The following is a 6,000-nucleotide window of genomic DNA, read 5'->3' on the forward strand; positions in this document are numbered from 1 at the left end:
AGCCTAAATAGTGAGTTTCAGGCCAATGAGAGTGCTTGTCTTAAATAAAGGTTGAAGGCATTCCTGAGGAATGAAACTCAAGGTTTTACTCCGAGTCCTCCGGCCTCCATGCTCCATGAGCACTCACATACACACACATACAAGAATGAGTGAATGATCTATCAACAGATGAATGAATATACTAAGCAGCGACAAGAATAATGAACAACTGGAGAGAGGCGGGGCAACAAAGTGCTTGCCCGGGCCATGACAGCTTCAGACCCAGGTCACAGTTCACCCACACTCCAGCTTTCCCCTTCCCACCTGAGATCACAAGTAGCCTATTCTTCAGCTGCTGAGACCAGCCAGTATCGCCACCCAGTATGGCCATTATTCCCAGAGAGCCCAGTGCTTCACTGCCCCTCTGAGGCCCTCACCGAGGAAAGGAGACCAGAGGCTCTCATCCCAGCTGGGCAGATCTACTAGGCAACTTCCAGCCAGTGGCTTCCCCTCTCCAAGTCCAAATGACCTCCCAGGGCTTTTCCATCTCCCACATTCTTTAGGATGGGGGGGGGGGGCTCTGTATTTTTACACAGTCACTGGGGTCAGCAAAAGAATTTGAGAAACCAAAAACTAGGAGTTGGGAAAGGTCCTGCCCACAGCACCACCCACTTAGGAGAGGCCCACACAAGGAGTCTACAGGCCCCGCTTTAAGGCCCTCCTCTGCCGCGGCCTAACCTCTCCAAGCTGAAATTTTATAAAGTCAGCTATCCCCACCTGCTCATCTCACCTCAACTCAGTTCCAGGGACAGGCGGCCACATCCCAAACTGGGCAAACTAAAGTTCAATTCCCTACAGGCCTATGACAATCAGGTCAGGGGGAATAAGAGGGTCATAAGTCCCATTCCAGTCTGGTTCTGTCCAAGAGGAACCTTCCTGATATCAAGGCTCCAGTGGAGCACTGTAAGGAGAACCCAGCACTGGGTCCAGATCTCAGCTCTCCTCTTCCGGGCAGTGTAATTTTGGGCAAGTCACTTCAGCTCTCTGGACCTCGGTTTCTCCATCTAAAAACTGGCTGGCTTAGAACCCTGTGACCCAGGCATGCCAACCTCTACCACTCTATACCCCTAAATCTCAGCCTTCAAACCCTGAACTCTGTCCTGAGGGAGCTCCCACCACCCAGTGGAGTCAGGTCAAAGGTCAGGAGGGACTTGAGTGTCTCACCTCCAGAAAATAGGGGGCAGAGGCTAGATCAGTGTAGGGGCTCAGAAAAGAGAACACGGTTCTCCCAGGACAGACTTTCCCAAAGAAGAAACTCCAGGCCCAACACCCTCTCCCTCTCAATTCTGTGGAACTGGCCTCAGACCCCTTTGTAGCCCACAGACCTAGCAGGCCCTGACCTGTCCAGCTAGACACTTCAGGAAGTCAACAAAAATCCAAGGCCCCTCCAATTCAGAAGCCTTTCCCATGTGGAGCAGGGGTGGTAGACAGGGGTTAACAGTAGAAGCATGAAAGAGGCCCACACCACAGGGATCAGCCAGCCAGCCACCCTTTTCATTGGAACTGCAGGCCCGTACCCAGCTAAGAGCCCACCTCTAGATGCCCACCTCTGAAGGCCATGGGGGCAACCATGCCTGGAAGGAGTTTTCCAACTGAAAAGCCCAACTTGCCCCAAGGAGGAGGGGGGCGGGTCTCAAAATATAAATTAAAAAAAAAAAAAAACGACCTAAGACTGATTCCCGCCCACCAAAGGGCTCTGGCCACCCATGAAGGAGCAAGCCCACCCATCCACCCAACTCCTGAGCTCCGAAGGTCCCCACTTCTGGAGAGAAAGGTGGTGAGAGAGAAGCCAAGAGTCTTAGCTTACAAACCCTGGCCCCACTCGGAGCCATCTCTCCCAAATCTGAGGTTATAGCTCCTTACAATGCCACTTTTATGGGGTTCTTTCCAAAAGATTTCCCCTGTTCCCCCCAAAAGTCCCACCTTAACCCAGGACACACACACTCCACCACCACCCCACCCCACCCCGCAGCAATGGGGTAATCGGCAGTTAACTTTTTCCCAAAACCCTGCAAAGGCGACCAGCTTGGGGAAGAAAAGGAGAAAAAAAGGGCCCCAAGATTCTTTCCTGGCATCGCAAGGCCTTAAAAAAAATGTTTAAAAAAAAAGTAAGAAAGAAAAAGAAAAAAAAAAAAAAACTTTCGGAGTTAACTTTAAATTCTCAGCACCCCTCCCCTCGAAATGGCCCGGCAGCTCCCCCCCCACTCCATTTTTTTTTTCTTTAAAGTGCAATTGCATTGTGTCTCACCTCCCCGAAAGGCTTGCGGCTCTCTCCAAAGCAAAGGAAAATAGCCAACCCTTTGGGTGCCCCCTCTGCTTCCAGCCGCCTCTCCCACATTCTCAGACAGTTTTATTAAAATTTTCAGACAAAAGAAAAACAAAAATGGCAGCCTGGCTTATTTTTAAAACAGGACAGGGACGCCATATTCTGCAGATCTGCAAAAAAACGGAGAAATCCGGCACTGGCCGCTCCACCGGGCCGGCTGCAAAGTGCGCGAACCGCGCCGTTTGCAATCCGTTTATTTGCATTAAGCCCCATGAATCATTGTTTACCGGAGAATTGCAGCAGGTTTGAATAGCCCGGCTTAAGAAAACACACACACACACACACTCACACACACACGCACACACACACACTCAGACACAAGCTTCAGACACGCTGCCGGAGACACTTCCTACCCTGTGCGCCGCCGCCGCCACCGGGGCCCGGCCCGAGGCATCGGTGGTTCCGGGGCCCTCCGAGCGCCCCGGCCCGCGCTGACAGCGCCCGCGCCCGGCCCGGTCCCCGCCCGCAACTCGGCGCAACTTTCCCGCGGGCGGGCTCCTGCCTCCGCCGGGCCCGCTCCCCGCACGCCCCGGGCCGGCACGGACCTGGCTGGAGACGACGGTGTGTGGCTGCGCTCCCGGGACGCGGCCGCAGCCCCGGGCCCGGCGGGCCCGAGCAGGGCCGGGCTTGGGGCTCCGGGTTGAGGCTCGGGCTCCGGCTGGATACCGAACGGCGCGCAAACCTTCCGGGTCGCCTGCTGTTCACTTCTGGGTTCTGCAAGCACCGAGGCGGCGGCGGCGGCGGGAGGCTGGGTCTGCAGCGCCGCGCGGTCCCCCCGTGCGCTCGGCGAGCCCCCCGCGCCAGGCGCCCGGCTCCGGGAGGGGAGCCGCGTCGGGGGCTCCCCCGCCTCTCGGCTGCGCAGCCTGCCCGGCCCCCGGGGGCTCCGGAGAGTGTGGGCAGCGCCGGGCGCTGGCGATGGCGCGAGGGGAGGGGGCCGGCGGGGCGGGGGCGGGCCGCGCGCTGGGGTCCCCGCACGGGCCCCGGGGCCTCGTCTCGCGCTCGCCGCCGCCGCCGCCGCCGCCTTGCAAAGTTGCACGGCGCCCCCCGCCCGCGCCGCGCCGGAGGCAGAGCCACAAAGGAACTCCTCGCCCCCCTCTCCGCCCGCCCGAGCCGCGCGGGGAGGGCACCGGCGCCGGGCCCTAGGACAGCCCCTTCCCCAGCACGGGGGTTCCCGGGGCCCCGGCCGCCACCGCGGCCATTGTCCCGCCCAGACACAGCCGCCGCCTCGCCACCTTCTTCCCCGGTGATGGCGACCGGGGGAACCCGGGCCTGGAGGGCCGAATCCACGCGATGCTAGGAGGCCCCTTAGGGGTGTCCCTTGGAGACCGCAGGCTGGAGGGGATTCCCCCCACCCCCAGAATGGCCCGCCACACCTGATAACAAATGATCGAGCTCAAAATCCAGGCTAAGATTTTTTTTTTTTTTTTTTTGAAGGACAAGGACATGGAGGTGGGGGACAGAAGTTTGCACAGGCCAGGCCGCAGCTTCCTGGCCCTAGGCCTGAACCCCAACGGACGGGGCGGTCTGAGACTGGCAGCGGCCCTTCTTGCAGTCTATCAGAGGTGGCACCGGTTGTCCCCCAACTCCAGACCTCAGAGCCAGCTGCGTGACTCCTCCTCCCACCTCACCCTCCCCAGCCAATCAGTCACCGAGTCCTCTTGATTCGGCCTCCGGGGCTGTGGCAACTTCTAAACTAGTACCTGGCGAGGCGGATGGTCCTGGCTCCTTTCACCTGCTTAGATGACCACTTTCTGCCACCCAGCCTCCTAGCCATAGTGGATCAGGGCTGCCGGCCCTTGCCCTCAGGGAGCACCCAGTCCTCAGAGGAGGACAGATAAACAAGTATGCGTCTGTCAAGAAGCATTCCCTAATTCAACAAATATTTACTGAGGATCTCCTAAGCACCAGACACCGGGCTGGTTGGCTGGGTGCACAGCTCGGAAGAAGTGAGACAAAGTCCCTGCCCTCAAGGAGACTCCAGTGTGGCACACGAAGACCAACGCTGGGGGCTACGGGAGGACAGGACCCATACAGGCCATCTGTTCTCAAGCACCAAGCACAGTGGCCGGCACAGGGCAGAGGCACAGAGAGCGTTAGTTAGCTGGAAGCACAAGGCACGCTGCTGAGAACACAGGAGAGGCCACTTCCGGAGAGGTCTTCAAAAAGTGGCTCTGGGATGAACCTGGCAGGGAAAAAAGGAAGGCCATTTGGCTTCCAAACATAAGGACAATAGAAGTACTAGCCCATGGAGGGATGGCTTAGCGGTTAAGGCGTTTGCCTGCAATTGGACCCAGGTTCAATTCCCCAGAACCCACATAAGCCAGATGCACAAGGGGGCGCATGCGTCTGGAGTTCATTTGTGGTGGCTGGAGGCCCTGGTGCACCCATTCTCATTCTCTTCCCCCGTTTCTCAACTGTCAAATAAATAAATATAAAAAGTATGGGCTGGAGAGATAGCTTAGAGGTTAAGGAGTTTGCCTGTAAAGCCACAGGACCCAGGTCCGATTCCCCAGGACCCACGTTAGCCAGATGCGCAAGGGGTGCAGCGTCTGGAGTACGTTTGCAGTGGTTGGAGGCCCTGGCACGCCCATTCTCTCTCTTTCTCTCTGTCTCTGTCTCTCTCTCTTTCTCTCTCTGTAAATAAATACATAAATATAAAATATTTTTTTAAAAAAGTACTAGCCCAGTGTTGAGGTCCCGTGACGTGTATACCAGTATATGAGAGTGAAGAGACAGTCACCTGTGCAGAAGAATTCCAAAGAATATGTTGAGATACTCAAGGAAGAGGCACATAGCTCCCTATTCATTACATGTGAACTGCACAAGTAACTTCCTTCCAAAGAGCACAGCACGGAGAAATGAGGGGGAAGAGTGACTTTACAATGGAAAAGTCTGACAACTACCAGGTCAGCCAAGTGACCAAGGCCAACGTCAACAGTAACCAATCATACTGGCAGAGTGTGCACTTGACAGGTGATTAAATGACATTTTGCCTCTATGGCCCTCCTTCCAGTATCCCAGAACCCTAAACCTGCCAGGAGGAACGCGTCAGACAGACTCCACTAGTGAAGCAACAAAATACCTAAAACAGTACCCCTCAGGACTGCCCACATCGTCACAAAACAAAACAACCCACCAGAGAAGCTATCACAGCTCGGAGGAGCCTAAAGACACATGCCAACTCAATGTAATGTGTCTGAGGCACTGAATTAGAAAAAAAAAAGTATTAAATAAAAATTAAGCAAACTGCAGGCTTTATTAATAACAATGTGTCAATAAAAATTCAATCAAGGGCTGGAGAGATGGTTTAGCGGTTAAGCGCTTGCCTGTGAAGCCTAAGGACCATGGTTGAAGGCTCAACTCCCCAGATGCACAAGGGGGCGCACGCATCTGGAGTACGTTTGCAGTGGCTAGAAGCCCTGGCACGCCCATTCTCTCTGTCTACCTGCCTATTTCTGTATCTCTCTCTCCCTCTCTCTCTCTCTCTCTCTCTCTCTCTCTCTCTCTCTCTCAAATAAATAAAAATAAAATATTTTTTAAAAATTCAATCAAAGTATCAATGGGCCAGGTTTGGTAGTTCATGTCTTAAATACCAGCACTCGGGAGGCAGAGATAGGAGGATCGCTGTGAGTTTG

At 55.4% G+C, this 6,000-nt stretch overlaps 1 protein-coding gene across 1 annotated transcript in view; it reads right to left on the minus strand.

Annotated features, from left to right (window-relative positions):
* Znf362 (zinc finger protein 362) overlaps positions 1-3,051 on the minus strand; it is a 41,994-nt gene extending 38,943 nt beyond the window's left edge. Inside the window, exon 1 of the mRNA XM_045150175.1 lies at positions 2,911-3,051. The gene's annotated coding sequence lies outside the window, so the exon portion shown is untranslated. The remainder of the gene's footprint in view (positions 1-2,910) is intronic.
* Positions 3,052-6,000: the final 2,949 nt, after the last annotated feature.

Source organism: Jaculus jaculus, chromosome 5, assembly GCF_020740685.1.
Source record: "Jaculus jaculus isolate mJacJac1 chromosome 5, mJacJac1.mat.Y.cur, whole genome shotgun sequence".
Lineage (NCBI taxonomy): Eukaryota > Metazoa > Chordata > Mammalia > Rodentia > Dipodidae > Jaculus > Jaculus jaculus.